Here is an 11,430-nt window from a genome sequence, read left to right on the forward strand (position 1 = left end):
TAAAATATAACCGTAGTAAAAACACAACGTGGTGAATCAGTTCATCTTTTTACCTGTAGCTGTGTTTCTTTCAGTGGTTGAGCTGCTAACAAACACACGTCCTCCTCCTGCTTAACGACCACACTGTTTTCAAACCACACCTTTTAGTTTTCTCTGCATATCAAAGTGTCAACAGTCAGACGCCATGATGTTGTTTTAACAAACTTCTTCTTATTGTTGTTCTGTCTGTGGATTGTAGCAGCAGCTCCCGAAACAATAATGGAGAACACACTGGGTTTTGCACATGCGCAGTAGCGCTGCTGGAGCGTACGCTGTGCAGACTGTGCACTACATATAAACGGTCACTAGAGGGAGCCATGGTACAGTGTAATACAGTGGGTAGCAGCTATGGAGCATAGCAGTGGGTTCTGGACCCACTGAAAACTCAATTATCAATTATTCTAAGCCTAGAATCAATCCATCCAGGATCCTGGTGATTCATGACCATAAAACCTTTGATTCTGTGGGGAAAGAAAAAAAGATTGATTATTTAAAATGATATGTACATTTAGTAAATAACCTTTGTTTAGCGTTTTCATTTTAATTTATTCACAGAATCAAAGGTTTTATGGCCATGGGTCACCAGGATCCTGGATGGCTTGATTCTAGGCTTAACATTAAATATGAAATGCACAGGCTCACCCGCTTAGCTGCTATCTGCACGTGCCTGTTGGCAATATGCACATTTCCAAGCAAGTTGGAGCAAGGACACACTAGGCCTACTAACATTGTGGATTATAGTTTTGCTGGTCAATTTGAGACAAAGGTTATGTTGGTTTGCTAAGCTTTCAGGCACTTCTAGCAAGCCCTTCCATGTGGCCTACTGCAAGTTCATGTACTGTATATGGTAGATACAGTTGACTCTCTGTGATCATCAGTGTTGATTTCATCAACTATTACTATGACAACAAATTTTCGTCGACTGACGGCTCATTCATAGTCTGGATTTACGGTGGTTAGGTGACCACCGAACTACAACATGACGTCACTGAGCCACGGTGAAGAGCAAACCATCGCCACTGCTCCAGCCCTTCTCTGTTTTTACTCACCACCGCTCAACGTTATTTCAGCTCCGGTGGTCAGCTCACCACCGGAGCGGTGGTCACCTCACCACCGAAAATCCAGACTATGAATAGGCCTCTACTGCAGCAAACTAAATGGAAACTAAATGAAAACTAAGCTATTATGACAAACTAAGACTAAATATATGACAATTTAATCAACAAATAAAAACTAGACTAAAATGTTAGGAAGGGACTAGTGGACAAGAGATCCAGTATAATTAATTTTACACTTGGTTACATGCTGAACATAGGAGATCTACAAGCTCACAACACTTTGCAGTGTGACGTGTTGTGAGCTTGTAGATCGGCTATTTTCAGCAAGTGTAAAATTAATCATTATGACGGGCACAAGGCCCGCCAAAATACATTTTAGTCTGATGATATTTAGTCGACTAAAACTAGACTAACACTAAAACCAGGTGACTACATTTACTGATCATCCCACAATGTGACGTATTTGAATTTTGAATCATTTCTATTTCATTAGTGTTTCTTTTCCTGGTACCTATTATTAATAAAATAGAGATAGCATTATTGATGACCAGTTAATCTGGACGTGACTGCATAATTCACTAACTCAAAACCCACCTTTTTCAGACTCATTCCTCACCTACAGTACCATTCTACCTTTTATCTTGTAACTATAGTTTTTAACCTTTTCAGTTCATTTTTTTTCTCTTTTTTAACTAAACATTTATATTTTTCTGTTTTTGTAAAGCGAGTTCAGTAAGAAAACTCTTGGAATTAATGTTGAATATATATTTGAGTTATATGAAGCATAGTTTGGCGTCAGAGCTCTGTCCGTATTAATTCCCTGTAACATTAACATTTTAGTTAAGTTATAAGACAAATTGAAATTCAGGGAATTAATTAAGTCTCCCCCGGGCCGGGTCATCTGGAAACAGAGCCTACAGGTGGATGCTGGGGAGGCGGTGGGATTGGCAAAACTTCATGAGCAGCAAGCGAGGCAGGGAGGCAGCGATGCACGTCCGCACAGCAGGAGAGAAGCCAGGAATGAGCAGGTAGGCACTAGCCATGCACCTTGAGACTTTTGTTTAATCCGGAATAGCTGGAAAGTGGACGTTATTTTAATTGATTTATTTATTTATTAACAGTTTGCAGAATTACAGTACATTTCAAGCACAAACTCAATACAAAGACTGTTAACTGTGAGTGGACGACCTAATTAAGCATTACACTTGTTAACAAGAGGGTCCACCATGTTCAATTCATCAAAACATTTAGAGACGTACAAATAGACACTTCCATATAGTCAAAGAACAGAACAGGAATTCATCATAAAGGAAGTAAAAGGGAAAAGAAACATATACAGTGAGGGGAAAAGGGAGGGGGGGCGGTGTGGGGGGGGGGGGATTCAGATTTTACGGGGGCCAGTTTCAAATTGCAGCCGTCCGTAGGTGCCCTTTAAGAGCGTTTTTGAAGGAGTCAAGGGATTCACATGTCTTAATGACTGTTGGTAGGGCGTTCCCCCACCTGCCTATGTAATACCCGTGTGACGGTGTGTGTCACACGGTACCCATTCCACCCATCTGTGTCCCTTTTATGCCCACTGGGTCCATTTGGTTTTGTTTTACGCTCTCAAGAGATTCAAATCAAACATTAACACAGTAACATTCTATAAAAACAGCAAACATAATATGCAATACTGTAATGTCAAGTGTCAAGTGTGGCAAATAATAAAAATAAAGTCAACATAAATTTGTTAATACGTTTAAGGGTTTAAAATGAGAACTAAACAAAAGAGCAGGAGAATGGAGGCCTCTATTGACAGGATTGATTGATTAGTTTATTAGACATAAATGTAAAAATAGACACAGAGTAAACACTTATTCCAGAAGGGATAGTACAAACAAAATAAAAACAAATAAAGAAAAGTCCTTGTGGTCTTGTTTCCATTTAGGCCCTATGCAATCAGTTCATAGACATGAAAAACAAAAATCACACTTGTGTGAAGAGAGGGGCGCTCTTATCAAACATTATCATGAATCACATTCCGTGCTCAGCCAATCAAATCATCACAAATGTCATTCCGGCCAATCACTTTTTGGTGTCACTTAAAAAAAAATCCTCAATACGTACATCAGGGGGTGATCAGCTGTTTAAGGGAGAAGTGATCATTTCCTTTCCCATGGGCCTGGGGGAGGGGCCTGCTGAGAGGTGGATTTTCAGGCCTGTGTTAAAATATGTAAGTGATATGCATTTTTTGATGAAGGGTTCAGGCCATTCCATGCCTGGGTGGCCGTGCTGTAGCCTACAGGGAGAATTTACCCACATTTGTTTTGAATTATAGAAGCAGTATAATGAATAATTCATAATATTGTCCTTGTCTATCGACCTCCTTGCGAACATACCGCTGTTTAATCTGATCCTCCCAATGAGCTAATTTATAGTGGAAACTTATTTTTTTTTGCTCCTTTTTTTTGTAGTGCCTTTAACACTATCCTCTGTCACGTGCCCGTGCGCTACGAGAATGAATGAATGGAACGGGAGCGCGCTTGAGGAAGTTGGCCGTTGACACTGACAGCTGTCAACTCGGCCGCCCGCTGATCGTGTCCGTGTGTAGCCTACCTCTGGCTTGTGAGAGACAAACAGTGCGTAGTTTGTAGCCCGCTGTGGGACTAGTCAACACCACACCATCCAAGAAGTGAGTGTTAGTAATTTCCCAGACGGAGCGTGGCTGTCTGATACTGGTGCTGCTTGCCTGAACATTATTTGTACGTCATATTGGTTCACACGTGAGTGACGTGGGAACTGAATATTGTCTTCAAGAAAACATTTGAACATTTATTATTTGATTTGGGGTTTGGGTTCACTGTTGAATATACAATACACTGCTCACTTAAATGAAGTCCTCTGTGTGTGCGTGTTTCCTTTATGATTCTGTATGGTATTATTGTGTGTCTATTGTTTGTTCCAGGGGTTGATATATTTATTTATCTATCCCTTGTACGGTGGTTGGGGCTGTTATTATTTTTTTCAAACCGCTACACATTGGAAAGGTTTTTCTATAGTGTGGACACTCAGGTGTCTCTTCAGGAGAGCTGAGTAACTGAAACTCTTGTTACAATGTTTACATTGGAAAGGTTTTTCTCCAGTGTGGACACGAAGGTGTGTTTTCAGGGAATCTGACAAACTGAAACTCTCATTACAATGTTTACATTGGAAAGGTTTCTCTCCAGTGTGGACACTCTGGTGTGTTTTCAGGGAAACTGAATGTTTGAAACTCTTGTTACAATGTTTACATTGGAAAGGTTTTTCTCCAGTGTGGACACGAAGGTGTTTCTTCAGGGAACCTGAGTCACTGAAACGCTTGTTACAATGTTTACATTGGAAAGGTTTTTCTCCAGTGTGGACACGAAGGTGTGTATTCAGGTGACCTGGAAATCTGAAAACTCTTGTTACAATGTTTACATTGGAAAGGTTTTTCTCCAGTGTGGACGCGAAGGTGTTTCTTCAGGTAACCTGACTCCCTGAAACTCTTGTTACAATGTTTACATTGGAAAGGTTTTTCTCCAGTGTGGACACGAAGGTGTGTCTTCAGGTTACCAGAAACAATGAAACTCTTGTTACAATGTTTACATTGGAAAGGTTTTTCTCCAGTGTGGACACGAAGGTGTATCTTCAGGGAACCTGACGCACTGAAACTCTTGTTACAATGTTTACATTGGAAAGATTTTTCTCCAGTGTGGACACGCTGGTGCCTCTTCCGGGAACCTGACGATTTGAAACTCTTGTTACAATGTTTACATTGGAAAGGTTTTTCTCCAGTGTGGACACGAAGGTGTGTTTTCAGGGAACCTGAGTCACTGAAACGCTTGCTACAACGTTTACATTGGAAAGGTTGTTCTCCAGTGTGGACACGCTGGTGCCTCCTAAGGTTACCTGACTGACTGAAACTCTTGTTACAATGTTTACATTGGAAAGGTTTTTCTCCAGTGTGGACACGAAGGTGTATCTTCAGGTGACCTGACACTCTGAAACTCTTGTTACAATGTTTACATTGGAAAGTTTTGTCACGCCGTTCGTCCTCATCGTCTTCACTGGTCTCCTCCCAATCATCACTGTCTTCAGTGACTTCAGTGTCAGATTCAAGTTCAACTTCAACCTCAGAGCAGTGGAAGAGATGTCTTCTCCATCATAATCATTATCATCATTTGTCAACATTGACCCAACAGGTTCCTCTGGTCTTTGAGGTAGTTCCTCCTGTTCCTCTTTAAGCTCCTCCTGTTCATCATTAATGTGTGGAGGCTCTGTTTCCTCCTGGAGCAGACTGGGGCTCCTCTCCTGTTTAGGGGAAACCTCCTCTTTACACACAACCATGTGCAGGATGTCTAGGAGCAGAAACATAACATGATGGTCAACACTGGATTCCGAAAATGTAAATCTTCTTCTTCCATGTTCCATGTACAAAATATATTTTTACCTACCTAGATAAGATTGACTAAACCGTTTAGCAAGATTTTAGCAAAATACGCAAAAGAAATAATTTGAAGCAATCAGTAATACTAAGACGAGAAATGTTCGTCGACTACCTTTTTTCACTGACAAAAACTAAACTAAAACTAAAACTACATATACTGACAATTTCTTCAACAAATAAAAACTAGACTAAAATGTTAGGAAGGGACTAGTGAACAAGATATCCATTAAGTCATTTAACTAGTTCCATGCTGAAAATAGCTGTTCTACAAGGACACAACGCGTAAAACAGTCCTTGCGACAGCATCAAGGCCCGCCAAAATAAAATTTCTTCGACTAAATCAACTGTAGATTTAGTCGACTAAAACTAGACTAATATTCTAGGTGACTAAAATGTGACTAAAACTAAATGAAAACTATTCTATAACTAAAATAAAAATGTGCTGCCAAAAACACTGGCAGTTGTATATGTAGTTACTTTAGCCCCAAAATGAATAATAGTGTTACAGATTTTTGTTTATTGAATCACGAAATTTTTAAACAAATTTAAAACATGATTTTCACATCTGAGCTCTGATTTAGTAGTAAATTTGTCATGCTACTCAGTGCATGACGTTATGAAGCAGAAGAACTTCTGACAATGAAAGCTTGAAATGTGGACCGATGGTACAGTAGCTTAACAATCTATGTAAAACATTTCCATAGCGTAGCTCTGTACATCTGTAAATGGGTCTGAGAGTCTGTGAATCTGTCTGCCTGTGTGTCTGGAGAAAATCTCACAAACTACTGTAGTGATCAAATCTCACAAACTACTGTAGTGATCAAATCTCACAAACTACTGTAGTGATCAAATCTCACAAACTACTGTAGTGATCAAATCTCACAAACTACTGTAGTGATCAAATCTCACAATCTACTGTAGTGATCAAATCTCACAAACTACTGTAGTGATCAAATCTCACAAACTACTGTAGTGATCAAATCTCACAAACTACTGTAGTGATCAAATCTCACAAACTACTGTAGTGATCAAATCTCACAATCTACTGTAGTGATCAAATCTCACAAACTACTGTAGTGATCAGCGCCAGATGTCTTGTTCACGCTGCCAGTCGGCCAAGCAAGTATTTTTCACACCTGCTAGAAATTGTGTCGCACATAATGGTAGGCGTTTCAGTTTTGTAAAGAGTAAGAAAGTGCAGACGCTAAGCTTTCAAATACTTGTTTGAAAGTTAAACACTCTATACTTAGTGAACTAACCCTCTGTGCTTCATGAACTAATACTATAAGATATGTATCTGTGAGCTTGTAGATTTGCTATTTCAGGCAACTGTTCTCCCCACAATATAGGGATGCTGGGGTTCAAATGGTTAAACCTCAAATGAAGAAGCTGAGAAAAAGCCATTCAAAGACCTGTTATCTCACACAGTTCAGACTAGCGGTGGGTTCAATTAATCCATGTGGCAATAATCCTATTGTATTCCTCGCCGATAATGGTATCGTACCATATCGATACGGCAGGAAATGCTGTGTGTGACGCGGCTTTAAAACAAACAACAATTTTGTTTAAATGTTATCCACTATGATGTTCAATTTGATTTGAAAATGTTTACATTTCTGACTATTTGTCAAAACATCGGCAATCTGTGGTCTAGGACTCTATTTTGTGATACGTATCTATCGTTCAGACTCACAGAGCCATTTATAGACGGAGACGCACCATAAAAACCTGTTTTAGACCTACTACATCCATAATAATTATGGATGTAGTAGGTCAATACTGTCAATACAATACTGTATTGTAAAGAAAATCACATGGTGAATTTATACGGTTGTATAAAAATTATGTCCGGTTGTCTTTCACATTGCATTTGTGAAAATCAAAATACGATTTTGTTTATGGTAATAAGGAAATCAAATATTACATGGATTACAAACTGGACTATATTATGAGTGTATGTATGGTATTTTTTGCCATTGTTATTGTACAGTGAAAATGAGACATTGTGGCAGCCCTACAGCAGGGGAGCTCAACCCGTGGGTCGCGACCCCTCGGGGGGTCGCCAATATATATATTCTCTTCTAAATCTCTTTTCTTTTTTTGCAACTGAATGACCCATAGGGGGTCATACCTATGTTCCCTCAGCCCTATGTTCCCTCAGCCCCGAGGTGCGCTGCGGGTCGGGAGAGGGTTGCGGTTAGGTTTAGGTGTCTGCCCCGGGGGTGCGCTGCGGGTCGGGAGAGGGTTGCGGTTAGGTTTAGGTGTCTGCCCCGGGGGAGGTTAGGGTTAGGGTGAGGGAGGAGGTAGGTTGTCGTAGGCTGAGGGAACATAGGTACGGTCCCACACATAGTACATGCATACACTTTCCTTAATGATTTTAATATGATTTCCTATATGAAACTTACGGAGGTGTGGCTGGTCTTCATGTTCCTGTTTAATAGAAACGTCTTCAGCTTCCTGTTTAATAGAAACGTCTTCAGCTTCCTGTTTAATAGAAACGTCTTCAGCTTCCTGTTTAATAGAAACGTCTTCAGCTTCCTGTTTAATAGAAATGTCTTCAGCTTCCTGTTTAATAGAAATGTCCCTGGCTGAGTCTGGAGAGTTCATCTTCACCTGGGAGTGATGCATCATGGGTATTGTAGTTCTTATGAGTCTGGAGAGTTGAGATGAGAGGAGATGAGATTCAATTTATTGTCAATGTACAGTACAAGTACAGTACTAAAAGTATTTTCGTGCAAACATGTCAGTAAGTGATACATTAATAAATACAGTAACTAAATGCAGATATGAGCAGTAGTCATTAAATATGGTAGGATATAGAAGTAGGAGGAGAAAAATGAAGAATAAAAATTAGATATTGTCCATATTGCGGGGAGCGATAAAACGTGCCTATAGTTCATTAGTTAGTTCATGCAGACCTGCATTTTTGCTCTTAGAAGTCGCGGTGCGACAACAAAAGCGTATTTACATGAGCGCGGTCCCGTGAATTTGTTTTGCACGTGTAACAGAGTTTAGTGGGTTCCACTTGCTCCATCAGTAAGGACATTTCATATTGGTTAGTGGGCGGCACCTCATTGAATAACACTGGCGTCCACGTTTAGAGTGGTGTCAGTCTAACATGAGACGTGCCCATGGTAAGATGTGTTCCTCAGCACACTATATTTTCAACAAGAGTCTGTATGTTTACTGTGATACTGTGATGAATATTAGTTGTTCTAAACATGCTAAATGTACCAACATGAAGTTGTTTTGTACATGTTTTCAATTAATTATTTTGACATACTAAACTGTAAACTGTTTATGAAAAACAGCTCTTGGTCACGTTGCTAATTCTATTATAGACGTGCTGAGGATTGGGTGTGTTACGCAGACAGAAGCTGACCAGATACGTCTGTGTATTTTATCAGGTACATTGTGTTGTTATTGCCTTGAAATCTCTCGTATGTTCATTGATTATGGGGTCAGTCTAACATGAGACATGCCCATGACGTGCTGAGGATTGGGTGTGTTACGCAGACAGAAGCTGACCAGATACGTCTGTGTATTTTATCAGATTAAAAGCTGTCAACAAAGAGAGAAGTCGTCCGGAACTTCGTTATTCTACAACACAACGCAGATCACACGTTACACATGTGCTCGGAGTCGTTATGTGCACACGCCCGCGACTCACCAGACCTGGATTCTGTTTATCTTATTTTTTACGCTTGCATTAATTGTTGCGCACCTCTTGAACAGACCTGGAGGAGACCTGTGTTGATACAGGCAACAACGCCTGCGTTCCACGCTTCACGTTTGCAAGGCCCTTAATTTAGCAGCAGTAGCGTTTTCTCTCAGTCAGTTGATTCTTCATATCCATGAAATGGCCTGGATGATATGCTTATTTTTCAATCACAGTTCTGACTGGGTTGGGATTCGTTAGGATTGTAACGGTTCCGGATCCTTCCCGGATCCCTCTTAACGGTTCCGGTTCCTAACGGTTCCCAATTGCAATTTGTACTGTATATTAAATATACAGTTCACAATAATGATATTGTTGTTGTGACAAATGTTGTCTTTAATGTTCAAATTAATTTAATATGAAGGACCCCTAATGGAAACAAGCCATAGTGCTTTTATGGATTATAAAATCCTCTTAGCAGACCTTGTATCAACTATAGGCTATATACGTTCCTGTGCTTTAATTTTTCTGCAAACTGTTTATAAAGTAATCAATCTATGGAGGTACAGTATATGCACCTAAATGCTGGGCTCTCAACAGTCACGCGATTCATTTAGAGCCAAATCAAAAGCAGTTGATTTGCTTATATGTTGTAAAAGTAAGTGCAGACAAATAGATTTAGCTCTATAGTTAACGTGATTCATAAAATACAGTTTTGATTGTGATTTTAGATCACCTCAGAAGTAAATCCCCCTATGGAGATTACAATGCAAATTAAAAGTACATGAACCCGTGGACGTAGTGCCCTATGCCCATATTGACGTCAGACTTCAGTGCTCTATAACTAGTGGGAATATGCGTGCACAGTTTCACCGCAATCGGACACTTGATGATTGCAGCATTTTGTACAAAACAGGCCACTCCTGAAATCTTTGGAAGCCAATCTTAGCCAATCAGGATGCACTATGAGAAATAAAACACACCCGTCTTGATCACATGACTATAGAGATTATTATGATTATTAGATTATTTTGTGTAACGATCTGAAGGAGTAATATAAAAAAATGTGTTTTACATAGGCCTCCTGGTGGCGCTATAAAGAGCAGATGTGAAGAATGCAGGTCAATGGTTTGTTTTTCCTTGGCCTCTAGAGAGTTTGCATACAAAGTTTTACACAGATCGGTGCAGTTGAAGATAAACACAGGAATGGGCCAGTTATAGCGCCACCATGAGGTGTTTCGTCCTCCACCTAATGGGAATGTGCATACAAAATGTCCCTCAAATTGCACACAGGTCCGTGTTGATGACATGACTATGGAGATAGTGTTTACTGATTTGCGTGATGTATGGATAAAATGTGTACGAGTAATGTAAATAAATGTGTTTGGAAAGGTCGGCCTCATGGTGGCGCTACAACAGGTCGTTGTGTAGGAATTGGGGCAGATGTTTGTCGTTGGCATCCAGGGAGTGTGTGCAAAGTTTGGCATCGGACAGGCCAACGGTACCGGAGATTAGCTGTAGACGGACGGAGGCGTGCACACACGCACGCACAATTTGCAAAACATACTCTCCACAAAATGGTGTAATTCTTTAGTAATTTGTGCTGAATTGTGTCGTAAATTTCCCCCATGATGACAGTCATTAACATGCCTATAGTAACACACAGCATAGCAATTTATATAAAAAAATACCAAATAGCACAAATTAGAGAACAAAAAACACGAAAGAATAGTATTGTTCAATTTGGACCTAAAGATGGGGGGTGATATAATTTATGTCACAAATGCAGCACTAAAGAATGACACCATTTTGATTCATGTTTTCATCATATGGGGTGCCAACTTCACGGAGGCATTTAACTGCATGATTACTTCCATCCCCCCCCCCCCCCCCCCCCCCCCCCGTAAATCTGTAGGCATACGTCTTTAAATGTTCTAATGAATTGAACATGGATGTAAACAAGTCTTAGTGCTTTTCTAAAATGTATCCTCGTAGCACACAATTGGCAGGTGGTGTGATTAATTACCCAGCACCTATCGCAATGCACCTGACCTGCCCCAAACATTTGGGCTTCCCTGGTCAATTGGTGATGACGTTTGTGATGATCGGAGGACATTTTGATTAATTCACTCCAGCTGTCATTCCGGGCCCCTCGCACGGAGAGAAAGCCGTCCGCGGGTGCAGCTCGTGAAAAAAGTGGAGATATTTGACTAAATACACGTTTTGTG

This window comes from Protomyctophum parallelum (assembly GCF_964188405.1).
Source record: "Protomyctophum parallelum genome assembly, chromosome: 5".
In the NCBI taxonomy this organism is placed as follows: domain Eukaryota; kingdom Metazoa; phylum Chordata; class Actinopteri; order Myctophiformes; family Myctophidae; genus Protomyctophum; species Protomyctophum parallelum.